The 14,020-nt window shown below is 52.3% G+C and overlaps 1 protein-coding gene across 6 annotated transcripts in view; it reads right to left on the reverse strand.

The window, feature by feature from the left end:
- Positions 1 to 14,020, reverse strand: part of GRK5 (G protein-coupled receptor kinase 5) — a 251,195-nt gene that overhangs the window by 148,244 nt on the left and 88,931 nt on the right. Inside the window, exon 1 of one of the 6 annotated variants that reach the window (XM_017944377.3) lies at positions 4,759 to 5,827. The exons of the other annotated variants lie outside the window; for them this stretch is intronic. The gene's annotated coding sequence lies outside the window, so the exon portion shown is untranslated. Of the gene's footprint in view, positions 1 to 4,758; positions 5,828 to 14,020 lie in introns of those variants that run through there. 6 annotated transcript variants of the gene reach the window in all.

Here is a 14,020-nt window from a genome sequence, read left to right on the forward strand (position 1 = left end):
GCAGCAAGGCCCAAATTTGGTCACTTTTGCCCCATAATGTTTTCTCTGGGTTAAAGACGAAGAGAAAGCCAGGGGAAGGGAGGTGAGTGGACCCCTGAGAAACGCTCCTGGCAGTCGTAGGCCAGCCCCTGCTGCAACTGTGGCAATTCCGTTGGAGAAATAAATAGGACTACTTGCTCAGGAAAAATACCCCAATTTTTCATAGGATACTCACAAAAATATTTGCATTTTCCTGTGAGTACTAATTACTTCTGCTCTCCCCAGAATTTCTGCATCCCCTATTTCAAAGAAGCTAAACAAACTCTGTAGAGATCCCGGCCAATCAAAACCTGCTCAGCACTCAGGTACATTACCATGTGGACATGATCGTGTACACACAAGGCCTGGGAAGCCTGCGCCACTGAGACACTAGGATGAAACAGGCCCTGGCCTTCACGCTCCACCTCCATAGTCTCTGGGTCTCATGACCCTACAGTAAAGTAGATTTGTTTTGCAGAGGAGGAAACAAGCCCAGAGAGGAAAGGGGTCTGGGCACACAGCTACTGAGAGGCTGAGCTGGGATTTGAGCCTAAGAATGCCTGGTTCCTAACTCCCAGTCCACGAGGATGACGCTGACTCAAGGGACAGGCAAGAGCTGGGTCCTAAGAAAGTTCCCCCAAAGTCTGAAGCCACGAAAGCATAAAACCAGCACAGCGCAGAGGCACGTGTAGAGAGGATTTCAACACAGAGATGAGGTCTCCCAAACTGGATCCAGGAAAGAGTTAGTGATGCCCACCTACCTCAACCCCAAGCACGCTCCTCCTGAGGGCCTCCCACCTCAGTTCACGGCACCACCATCACCCAGTCACTTGGCCCAAACATCTAGGTGCCATCCCTGACTTCCGCCTCTCTGTGGCCTCTGTAGGAAACAGCCTCCAGGACGGCCCCAGAGATTCCTGCTTCCTGCAAGGTCTCCTCCCACACTGATGAGCCCAGAGAGAAAGCTGGGCTGCCAGTCTGCAGGTCCCACAGGTCCTCACGATGAATCCATGAGCTACTGAGTCACATCCCGGGGAAGGTAAAGGAATCCCATTTTTTTTGTGCTCCTGGACAGGACCTGAGAGCCTCACCTTGGGGTCTAGAGAGCTGGCATTTGTCCTTAAAGATCAGCTCCAGATAGTATCTCTATGGAAAGAACTTAAATTACAGACCCATTGAAGCACTTCCTGGGATGCTATTTACCCCCAATATCAGTAACGCTGAGGCCAGAACTGTCCCTTCTAAGGTTCCTTTAAAACCCATTGCAATGCAGTGTAATTCCTAAGAGCTTTGGGGTCAGCCAGGTCATGGTTCACATCTGGTCTCCGTCCATAGCTGTGTGACCCTGCACAAGCTGCTTACCCTCTCTGAGCTTCAGATTGTTCAAGCCTAAAATGGGGAGACACCATCCTCTTAAGAAGGCTGCTAGGGCCTACGTGAGATTGTGGTTAGCACCAGTTAGCACTCAGTCAATGTGAGCTGTCACCACTACTCTGCCCTGAGTCCTGATCTCACACAGGGTCACAGGACCTGGGGGTTGAAAGGGCCCTTCCTTGTCATTGATTCAACCTCCCTCAACACTCCCATTGGACCCTGCATTCCCAGCATGCTTCCCTCCCACCAAGGCCTTACTGAGCTCAGCTCTGCCTCCCCTTCCATCCACTGTGCAGACTCATACCGAGGACCTACTTGGTACTTGGCACGTGGCCCCTGCCCTACAAGAACTCACAGGCTCGTGGGTGGCACTGACCCATGCCAGGTGACCATATGAGAGGAAGAGGGGACTGAGGGGACACAGGGGAGGCGCAATCAACCCTGCCTGTGGAATCAGGGAAGACTTCCTGAAGGAGGTGACCCTTGGGCTGAACCCTCTCTTCTTAGAGACCACACAGTCCCTCATGCACCAGCCCTGCAGGGATGTGGCAAGAACTCCAAAGGTGGCCCCAGTTTCCATCCAGGCTCAAGAGCCTGGGTCCTGGGCACCAGCCCTCCCAGCCTCAGCACCAGCCTCCTCACTGGAGGGAGCTCCCAGAAGGGCCCTGGGAAGATCTGCCTCCCTCAGGGAAGAGTCCTTTCCCTTCAGCTCCATCTGGGAAGTGGGGAGAAGGGGGAGAAGGGGGCCGGCCGGCAGGCCATCCTGCCAGCATTCCCCAAATACAGGGCTCCCCTGCCTCAGAACTGGACTTGCCCAGGATCTCAAGCTAACACTAAGATCCTCCCCCTGGCCCCCTGGAACCAGGAAGCAGCTGACCTGCGGGTCGGGGGCGAGGGCAGGCCTGAGCATGGCAGCCACAGTGCCTGTGCAGCCGTTTTCTCTAATCCTCAGAATGACGCGTAAGAAAGCTCCCCCACCGCATGGCATAGGAGAAGACACGGAAGCTATGAAGAAGCGGGCCGACCGGCCCAACGTCACTGGGAAGAAAACACATGCCTCCTCCCTTCGTCACCCCGACTGTGTTCGCCTTTCCCTTCAAGCGCTTGCGGCCAAGGGAAGCCCCATGGATTGGGCTGCTCCTGGGGAGGAGTCAGGGGACCCAGGGAGGATTCTGAGGGGGCACACGCCTGGCCCGCACATCACAGATGACCCCACAGATGGCTGTACCGAAAAGCCCTTGCCACACACAGAGTTATTTCCGTCACTTCTCCCACGAGCACACAATTTCGGCAGGGCTACAGTTTGACACCCATTTTGTAGATCAGGAAGCTGAGGCCGAGGCGGGGTGAGGCGTGCCTGGGGTGCATGGTCGGTGATGGGGGCCTGACCCTGATCCACATCCGAATAGGAGCTGCTGTGGGCACAGCTCTGGTTCCCAAAGATAAACCCGGGCACTTATGTTCCTGCAAGGACCTGGGGAGCAGGCTTAGACCCAGCTCTGACCCTGCAGGCTCAGCCTACAAAGATGCACAGGCACACAGTGCAGACCCGCCATGGGTGCCCACTCCCAGGGGACCGAGGACGATGCCTGGAGAGGTGGGTGCTCAGATGGAGCCTCACAGAGGCAGGGCATAGGCGGGGGCCCCGGGTTCCCCATGACCATTTCCCTCTGTACTCCCCCCACCTCATTCCTGTGACACAACAGAGCAAGCTGGGGCAAGGGAGTGGGGCTTAAAAAGGCTTTCTAGAAAATGCTTCTTGAACTGTAAAAGAGCCATCGAGGGCTCTGTTGGGAAGATGAGGTTTTTATCCCTCAGAATTCAAAATCCAATGTGTATGCAGAAAGGAGGGCTTGCCACCAGGAGACCAGAGTAGAGCACGGCTGCACGAGTTTCCTCTTGCTTCAGTAACAAGTTATTAATAGCACAAATGGAGTGCTGTAGACACAAATGTATTATCCTACAGTTCTAGAAGTCAGAAGTCTGCAATCAGGTTCATCGGCTAAATCCAGGTGTCGGCAGGGCAGTGTTCCTTCCAGAGGCTGCAGGGGAGCATCTACAGGCCACCTCTATTCATGGCCCTTCCTCCACCTTCAAAACCAGCAGTCGCTGGTCAGGTCTTTCTCAAGCTGCATCACTCTGAACTCCTTTTCACAGGCACAGTCAACTCTCCCTCTAAGCAGGTCCCTTGTGATTTCTCTGGGCCCACCTGATGTCTCTGGAGAACCTCTCCATCTCAAGAGCCTTAACTTACCCACATCTGCAAAGCCCCTTTTATCAGGTAGGTAACATATTCACAAGCTGCAGGGATTCAGATACGACATCTTTAGGGGACCATTATTCAGCCTTAATCATGCAGTGATTAAGACTGCATGCTCCAGGGCCAGACTGCCTGGGTTTAAACCCAGCTATGTAATTTACTAGCTGTGTGACTCCAGGAAATTTACTTAACCTCTCTGTGCTTCAACGGACTCCTTTATAACCTCATAGTACAGGTGTCAATGAGCTGATGCACGTAAAGCATTTAGCATAGTTAAGAAAGTTCAGTGAGTAAGGGCTGCAATTATCTCCTACTCTCCACCCAACTGAGAATGAATGACATCAGAGCCGAGAGGAACCTTGGTGATCACCCACACCTGCCCCTCACTGATGGCTGGAGACACAGAGGCCCAGGGAGAAAAAGTGAGCCATCCAGGTCACACAGCATTCTTTTAGGCAACCCCCAGTACCCTATAACTGTACCTGGTACAGACGAGCTCAAAGAAGCATCCCCCATGGCTCCCCAGTGCCCTGCACCCAGTAGACGCTAGAGGACACTGCAGCCGGGAGTCACCTTGGGGGAGAAGAGGGGAAGTGCTCCCCGGCAGAACGTCTGCAGGAAACACCTGCAGGTGCAGCGGCCCCGGCCAGATTCTCACACCCCACCCACCAGGCCCAGGGGCCCGGGTAGACGTGACATCTCTTTCCGCAGAAGTCAGCAGAACAAATCGTGGCTAGGGACACCAAAACTCATGATGAGGGCCAAGAGAGGGTGCTCTGCCCCACAAGTGTCAGCCAGGACCCCGGCTTCCTCCCCTCGCTGTGTGATCTCAGTGTGGGTCTGGACACATCCCCTCTCTGGGCTTCCATTTCACATCAAAAAGCAGGACCCAGAATGGCTCAGTGGCTCTCAATCGGCAATCATGGTCCAGGAGCCCCTGACCAAGTTTCAGAAAATCCTAGAAGAACCGCGCATGCACCCCAAGCTGAAGCACGCAGGAAGCTTGCTCATCCAGGCACTGAAGTTCATCAGTGTGTGCAGTTCAGGCTGAACAGACTCACACAGAGGTGTCTGCAATCAACAAAACGGGGGAAACAGTGACTCACCTCACACAGATGGCCTGTTAGCGGGCAAATTTCTCCACAAAAGGCGACAAGAATCATCACAGGTCCTTGGCAGAGCCTCAACTAGACTGCTGTTTCCAACCAGAGAGGGCTGACTCACCCGAAAGGCTCCCCCCTCCCCCAAATCCAGCCCAGGCGGGCACTGCCCCAGTGGTTCGACTCCCTCACCATCACACAGTCCTCCAGCTGACACCCAGGATTCCCAGGGAGGCCTTCCAAAGGCTCAACACAGGGCCTTTCCACGGTCTCAGGGGGTGCTGTGAGCAGAGATACCGGAAGTACAGTGGTGAGGCCATCACTTGCTTCCTCACTGGGAGTTATTTTCTGCCTCAGGGCCTTTGCATATGTCATTTCCTCTGCTAGATACACACTTTCAGAATACTGTTTTGCAATGAAACATTTAAAGCTTACAGAATGAGAACAAAATTTCTTTAGATCTGCATACCCATAGGTTTTGTCAAAATAATTCCTCCATCCACTCCTGCTGAGAGGTTAGGTCCTCCAGGTTTTTACCTCTCAAATGACGTTGCTCTGGGCACTTACGCGTGTCTCCCGGGGAGTGGCGCTTTACTGCTTTTCACTTATGTCTTTATTGGGTTTCCACCCAAGAGGACAGGGACTACGTCCATTTTGCTTGTTGGTGCCTAGGACGTTTGCCTGGCACACAGCAGACCTCTGACCAGTCTGTGAACGAGTGAATGCTCGAATATGTGAGTGAAGGAGACGCATCACCCCAGAAGCAGATCGTGCTGAGCCCGTCTTTCTCCAGGTCTCTGAGATGAACCTGACATGTCCTCTGCCGGCCCCTTGTTCTGTCAGTGAAGAGAGGAAAGGCAAGGGAGGGGACCACGGGTTCCCACAGCCTTGGAGGACCATGGGACCCTGGAGCTCAGAGCCCAGGGAGGTGGAAGGTCAGAGGCTCTAGGTCAAGTCCTCGCTGCCAGCCACAAGGTAAGACTAAGGAGACCTCATCTGGGCTTTCCTGCAGCTCCCCACAGCCAGACACCCACGATTTTTCAGAAAGAGGTGTCAGCAAAAGAAAAACTGCAGGGAGAGATGGAAAGAAGAGAAGGGAGGGGGTGGGAGAGGAGAGAGGGAAGGGAGAGACTAAAGAAAAACAGGGAGGGAAGAAGGAAGGGAAGAAAAGAGCAAGGGAGGGAGGGAAGGAGGGAGTTGCCCAAATACCCCTCATTAAGAGAACAATTGCTTTTCTGCAAATGCTCTGCTGGTCTGCATCTGCGTGCACAGGGCAAGCACCTCTGGGTGGGGACTGCATGGGGTCGGTTCTCATGCCCCACCCCTAGAGAGAAACAAGCACAGAGCCAGCCCTTGGTGGATGGCTGGTGAATGGGCAGGGTGGGGTGCTGGAGACAGTGTTGGGTGCTGGTTATAGACTCCCTATATCAGGACAGAGGGGCCTGTGGGTGAGCTCAGCCACTCACTAGGTGGGTGACCTTAGGCCAAAAACTCTTTAAGCCTCAGTTTCTGCATCTATGAAATGGGAAGAAGAACGTCAATGTTGCCACCTAGGGTTGTGAGGAATGACAGGGAAATGCACAGAAGTCCATGCACAGTGAGCACTCAACAGACAGCAGCAAATCAGCCGTGCATGGTGGTGGGCGCCTGTAATCCCAGCTACTCAGGAGGCTGAGGCAGGGAGAATTGCTTGAACCTGGGAGGCGGAGGTTGCAGTGAGCCGAGATCGTGCCACTGCACTCCAGCCTGGGCAACAGAGTAAGACCCTGTCTCAAAAAAAAAAAAAAGCAGCTCACACAGTTGGCATACTGTTGTGGCCCTGCTTTCCCCTCGAGGTTCCAGGCGGAGGTTTCCTTCCTCCACAGCCCACCTCATCCCACCGCTCTGGCCCTTCAGCCAGGGCTGCTCAAAGCTGCCTCTTGGGCATGTCTCTAGATTTGTGCTGGGTCACTAAACAGAGTCAAGATAAAGCCCAGGTTCTGAGTTTTCCAACATCCCCAGCACCAGGTAACACCACACCCTCCGCCTTCTGGATCCAGAAAGGCAGGTGAGTCAACCTTCCCAAGATGATCCTGAAGACGCGGGGCCAGCACCACCCTGGCGTTTTAGCGTAGGCAAGGACCCTGAGTCTGGCTGTGGGGACACCATGCAGTGGGAGATGAGTGATCAAAGGAGCCCTAGTTGAGCCCCCAACCCAGGGGACAGCCGGGGTCCTTCACTTTCCCTCCTCCACCTTCCATGCCACACTGGGTTCATCCCCAAGTCTGGGCTCTGCAGTGAAATCCACACCTGTCCCCCTCTCTGTGTCCCCATGGCTGCTCCTGGACCAGGCCAGCATCCTCACCTGAACCAGCCTCCTCCCCGCCCACCTCCATTCTTGCTGCCTTCAAACTATCTCCACCCAGCAGCCAGTTATGCAAACCCAAAGCAAATCATGGAATTGTCTCTCTTGAAATCCTCCAATGACTTCCCAACAGGTTTAGAAGCAAGTCCAAATGGCTTCTGTGACTCCCCCACAACCACTATGCCCCAGGCCCACACTCCACTCCAGACACTCTGAGCTCCTCCCGGCCCATAGAGACCCTTGCGGCTTGTGCTCATCGCCCAGCCTTCGCCCTGCTGGCTGTGCCCCTGCCTGACCATCCCTTTTCTGACAACTAGGTCTCAACTAATATGACCTCCACACACCCACACTTGGAGGCTCCCCAGGCCTCATCTAAGGTAACACTGAGTCTATCTCATTCTCTCATCTAATCCTGCTGCACCTCATCCACTACAGAGTACTCATCACTATCAGACATTATTAGTTTACACATGTATAAATCATCTGTTTTCAGATATAACATGATCTCATCCACCTAGTGTTTTACTCTCAATTCACCATGCTGCCCCGGGGCAGAGCCGGCATATGAACTGGTCACTGCTGATCCTAGAACAATACCGGACACATGGTTCACCCTCCATGAGTGCACCTGTCTGTGCTCCTGCTCACTGTGCAACCTCACGAGGGTTACTGACCCTCTCTGAGCCTTGAGGTCCCCCCTCTCTAAAGTGCAAGATATTGGATCCATCAACCTCTAAGCCATCATCTTCCTTCAGGGATGGAGGAGGGGAGCAGATGCTCTCACCAGCACTACCTTTGCCCCAGTGACAGCATGCATATACAGCAGTAGGGCAGGGGGTGATGTTGGTCACCTGGGGACAGAAGCAGCTCCAGAAGCCCCTGGCAGACAGGCCCCAGGGAACCCCAGGCCTCTGTGTGGAAGAAACCCGCCGGGCCCCCACCCTCTCCTGCGGTTCCCAGGCTCTGCAGCCTCTGCTCTAACACCTGGACAGTCCTGCTTTCTGGCCCCAAGAAGTATTTACATTTCGATTAAGTCTGGTTTGAAACCACCAGGTAGGCTGGCCTGAGGCCTGACACACCCCAGCCAGTCGAACTGTAATAACAAGGTGCCCTGGGGAGCAGGTAGAAATGTGGGGCTGAGGGAGGAATCGCCACTCTCCAGAGGCTCCTTCGCAGCCTGCGAAGAAAAAGTACAACCAGCTCCTGTGATTAGAGGTGGTCGCTGCTCCAGTAAGCCCCAGGGTTCTGCTCTGGAAATAAACAGCAAGGCAAGGAGCTCAGGGCACCACACCCAGACACAAGGAGCCTGCCCCCTGCCCTTGGGCTCCTCTACCAGGTAGCATCACCCAGGAAGCAGGATGTGACCCTGTTCCAAGCTGGGGACTTGCACAAAGTCACATTTTAATCCTGGATATATTCTGAGGACTCTGCTAACAAGCTACCACTGTGAGGCCTCCACAGGCTGGGAAGAAGCCCAGCTATTCATTTTACTAGCTTCAAGTCTCCTTGAAAGTGGGATTCTGGAAGCAGTAAATGACACCTTAAAGGAATGTGGATTCCTGCATCCAGAATTGCCACTGCCCCATCACCCACTCCCTGCCACCCCACCTGCAAGGGAAAGAGTCCAGGAAGCCAACAAATGCTTTAGAAATGCAGCTTTCCTTCATTCCTTGGTATTTTCATAAGAAATCAAGTCTCCTCAGCAGAAAGTGCAATTCTGCTCGTACCACCTGGCGCTACAAAAGCAGAAATTAAGTGAATGAGCTCCAAAAAGATGGCAGTGGCTGCCGGGAATCCTGGAACTCAAGACAGGGTCCAGGCTCAATGAACAGGGAGTCCCACAGTTGATTAGTAATGTCTGCCATTGGCCTGGCAGGGGAAAATGCTACCCACGCTAAGTGTTTGCTGTTCAGGGATCAGAAAAGCAGCTAAAACAGCACTTCCGGGAATTCAGAAAACGCAGGTTTTGACTGGTAAGGAGGCATGGTCAAAGTGACTCAAAAGGAGAGCCACGGGGCTTCTGGAAGACTAAAGAGAAAGCTGCTGGCAACTTCTCGAGCAGAGGACAAGCCGCTCCTAGAAAAGTCAAGTCACTTCCTCAGCAGCCATCGGATAGGGCATGCCCTAGAGCCACCTCTGTGCTGTGGGTAACACCCCTCCCACCTCACATCTGGGATGTCACTCCCAGATCCTTGAAGCAACACAATTCTAGACAGAATTGTGCTAGAAGACAGAAGGGTGTTTGACCTTTAGGGCTCAGAATAAAAGACCCAGAGTTATGGACACAGTTTGCTGTAGTAAAGGAGAGGTGGTGGTGGTGTGGGTCTCCCTGGTGACAGACGTCCCATTTAAAAAGAAGAGAAAGGAGGCTGGGCACAGTGGCTCATGCCTGGAATCCCAGCACTTTGGGAAACTGAGGCAGGCAGCTCACTTGAGGTCAGGAGTTCGAGACCAGCCTGGCCAACATGGTGAAACCCTATCTCTACTAAAAATACAAAAAAAAAAAAAAATTAGCCAGGTGTGGTGGCAGGTGCCTGGAATTCCAGTTACTCAAGAGGCTAAGGCAGGACAATCGCTTGAGCCTGGGAGGCAGAGATGAAATGAGCTGAGATTGTACCCAGCCTGGGCAACAGAGCAAGACTCCATCTCAAAAATAATAATAAAAATAAAAAGAGAAAGGAGCAGTCAAAGCACAGAGCGAGCAGTGGCTTCGTTAGTCAGATGGAGGACAGGCCTGCCCAGCAGGGCACCGCTGACATTTTAGGAGGACAAAGTGGGCACTTTTGCCTTTTTGTTTCCAGCTCAACATGGGCCTGAGGCAGTCTGCCCGGGGCCTCTGACTGGGGTCACAGTTTGAGAAACACAGCAGTAACATGGATAATTACAGAGTGGGAAAGTAGGGGAGCCCAGCATCCCTTTGCTGCTGTCCAAGGGGTGACTTCCAGAAAATGCCCAGGGTAGAAGGAGAGATTCTCCATTTCTTTCTTTTTTTTTTCTTTTTTTGAGACGAAGTCTCACTCTGTTGCCCAGACTGGAGTGCAGTGGCATGATCTCAGCTCACTGCAAGCTCCGCCTCCTGGGTTTATGCCATTCTCCTGCCTCAGCCTCCTGAGTAGCTGGGACTACAGGCGCCCGCCACCACGCCCAGCTAATTTTTTTGTATTTTTAGTAGAGACGGGGTTTCAACATGTTAGCCAGGATGGTCTCGATCTCCTGACCTCGTGATCCACCCGCCTCGGCCTCCCAAAATGCTGGGATTACAGGCGTGAGCCACCGCGCCCAGCCGAGATTCTCCATTTCTACAGATGAAAAGAATATGTGGAAATTAACTTCTGTTGCAGCATGAAGGATTTATGTGAGACTTGTGGGGAAAGTTCTAGAACATATCACGCTATTTTGTGCATGTCTCAGGGTCTGGAGTGTCCCCTGGAGATCCAGGGGAGACCTCTGGAGGCAGCCCTAGCCCACCTCTGCAGACTTTCCTGACCTTGGCAGGTGGCTTCAGCTCCCCAAGCCTGGGCTTCCTTTCCAATAAAATAGGAGGAACAGTCCGCACCCTGTGTACTTCATGGGACTGCTGTCAACACCCACTATGAGTGGAGACAGTGGAATAGGACTCAGCAGCGAGAATGAACCAAACACAACTGCACGCAGCCACAGGCCCAAATCTCAAAGACAGCAGTGAGTGAAAGGAGACAGACTCAAAAGGGCCAAGGCTACATGGCTCCTTTCGCCCAGAGTCCAAAGGCAGGCAAAACTAACCCACATCGTTAGAACCACCCCAAGGCAGATGGGGCCGTAGAAGACGTGTTTCTTGACTAGGGTTCCACAGGGTACATACTTTATCACTTTATGAAAAACCGTATGTCTCTGGGTATGTCTATGGGTTCTGCACTTTTTTTTTTTCTTTTGGGACTGAGTCTCGCTCTATCGCTCAGGCTGGAGAGAAGTGGCACGATCTCGGCTCACTGCAAACTCTGCCTTCTGGGTTCAAGCAATTCTCCTGCCTCAGCCTTCCAAGTAGCTGGGATTACAGGCGCCTGCCACCATGCCCAGTTTTGTTTTTGTTTTTGTTTTTTTTTTGCATTTTTAGTAGATATGGGGTTTCATCATGTTGGCCAGGCTGCTCTCAAACTCCTGACCTCAAGTGATCCACCTGCTCCGGCCTCCCAAAGTGCTGGGAGTGAGCCATCGCGCCTAGCCAGGTTCTGCACTTTTTTATGTAAACAGTACGACTTGATAAAAAGCAAACCTCACAGAAACAGTCTGGAAGTCCTTTGTAAACCTCAAGATCAAGATATTCATAGATATTCATAGAAGGACTTGCCTCTTAAAACACAAATGCTACTGATCTCTTGGGAATGAAAGGCAGGTGAGATCGTCTCCCAAAGTCCTAGCTCCGCCGTGATTAGAGGGAACCTGGGGGAAACTTTATTCTCTTTCCCAGTTCTATGCATTTCTAAGCTGGGTGACTATCTGGGGGCAAGAGGGGACAACCTCTGTCCTTTCCCAATGGCACACTGGTGTCTTTCATTAGACTGAGTTGCCCCCTGTGCCATCCACCACACCCCCAATATACAGACTGCTTACCCACTTCTTATACTGGCTCTTTTGCCTCTTGGGAGATGCACTCTGGGCTGTGAGCAATGGACAGCAGTGCAGAACCTAGACTGAGGGTTAGACCTTGTGGCTAGTCCTTTAGAAGGTAACACATCGGTCTGCAAATAAACCAAATTTTGCATCCTGCGAAAAAGGAGATTTATATTCTCCTTCCTTGCTGGCCCACTTCCTGCACACCTCTCCATTTTAAAAACATATTTGCCAACTCTTGTAAAAACCTGTGGCACGGCGGCACCCAGGGTCATGAGACATGCAGACTTTTCCACTCAACAGCAGCAGTTTTCTTGAGGAAGAACAACACTTTAAGTTTAAAGAAAAATCCAAACTCCGAGCCACCAAGCCTTTTGCGGGGAGTGCTTGATGCCAGGGAAGCTGAGCATACCAGGAAGAAAAGGCTGCTTCCCCTTAAGAACATATGCTTAGGGAACATCACACACTGGGGCCTGTCATGGGGTGGGGGGAGAGATAGCATTAGGAGATATACCTAATGCAAATGACAAGTTAACGGGTGCAGCACACCAACATGGCACATGTATACATACGTAACAAACCTGCACGTTGTGCACATGGACCCTAGAACTTAAGAGTATAATTTAAAAAAAAAAAATCTGGGCCGGGCGCAGTGGCTCAAGCCTGTAATCCCAGCACTTTGGGAGGCCGAGACGGGCGGATCACGAGGTCAGGAGATCGAGACCATCCTGGCTAACACGGTGAAACCCCGTCTCTACTAAAAAATACAAAAAACTAGCCGGGCGCGGTGGCCGGCGCCTGTAGTCCCAGCTACTCGGGAGGCTGAGGCAGGAGAATGGCGTAAACCCGGGAGGCGGAGCTTGCAGTGAGCTGAGATCCGGCCACTGCACTCAGCCTGGGTGACAGAGCGAGACTCCATCTCAAAAAAAAAAAAAAAAAAAAAATCTGCTTAAATGAAGGGTCTGTGACACACTGCAGGGGGAGCCAGCCGAGAGCTCAGTACGCTACTCCAGACTCAGTCACTACATGGTCAAGGGCACCTTCAACCCATTCCTTCTCCACACTTCCTTCTTGTAGAAAATGAGACCTTGAGGTAGAGCAGCGGTTCTCAAACTCTTTCAACAGGACCCTGCAGGGTTCCCTAGTGACAACTCCCCCACCCCAGAACCACTAAAGTGAGGCACAACAGGTTTCTAAGACAGTTAAGCAAGTTTGGAAACTACTGAGTTAGATGAACTTAAGGCTCCACAGAGGAAACCCAGGATTTCACTGTCTCTCCTGGTATGAAAGATAAATTTTATTTTTATTTTTTTTGAGACAGAGTCTCGCTTTGTCACCCAGGCTAGAGTGCAGTGGCGTAATCTCGGCTCACTGCAACCTCTGCCTCCTGGGTTCAAGCAATTCTCCTGCCTCAGCCTGGAATTACAGGTTCCCACCACCCTGCCTAGCTAATTTTTTGCATTTTTAGTAGGGACGGGGTTTTGCCATGTTGGCCAGGCTTGTCTCAAACTCCTGACCTCAGGTGATCCATCTGCCTCAGCCTCCCAAAGTGCTAGTATTACAGATGTGAGCCACTGCGCCCGGCCGAAAGATAAATTCAAGCCTCCTAGGCCTCTGTCAGAAACCAACTCCAATATTCATTTATTCATTCTGTTGGTCAATGAATACCTGCTATTCTTGGCACTGAAGATGAAAGAGGAGACAGGGCCTGGTCCCCATCTCCCAGGGTGGTGGGAGGTGGATGTGCCAGCCTTTACTTTAGTAAGAGGTGTGACTCAAGGAGGGTTGAATGTGCAGACCGCAGGGAGCAGGGGGGAGCTCTGCAGGGAGAGTCAGGGAGGCCCTATGGTAGGCAGTGTTTGAGCAAAGGATGAAGATGGCCAGGGGTGGGGGATGCAGCTGGGGGTAAATGGAATTCCTGGCAGAGAGAACAGCATGTGCAAAGGCTCAGTGAAGAGAAAGCAAAGCTGAACATGCCAGAGCATGAAAAGAAAGAAGGGTGCCCAGGAAGTGCGGGGCTGGAACCATGGCAGGAAGAGTAAGAAGGGGTCCTGGGGGAGCACTAAAGAAGCTGATCTGACCACTCTTGATAACAGGATTTGGAGATTAAGGGAGGGGGTGTTGAGACAGGCTCCCAGGCCATTTGTGGATGCAGGGTGAAAAGGAAGAGTACATTCAGAGAGAACAAAAACAACACTAGCAATAACACCTATTGAAAATGCTAAGTTTGAGATGCCGAGAACACCCCGGCAGAGTAAATGGCATCAAGAAAGAGATATGTGCACTGGAGGTGAGGGACTCACGGCTATCGGTGGGACCAGAAACAAAGCATTC

The sequence above is a fragment of the Papio anubis genome, chromosome 11 (assembly GCF_008728515.1).
Source record: "Papio anubis isolate 15944 chromosome 11, Panubis1.0, whole genome shotgun sequence".
Classification (NCBI taxonomy): domain Eukaryota; kingdom Metazoa; phylum Chordata; class Mammalia; order Primates; family Cercopithecidae; genus Papio; species Papio anubis.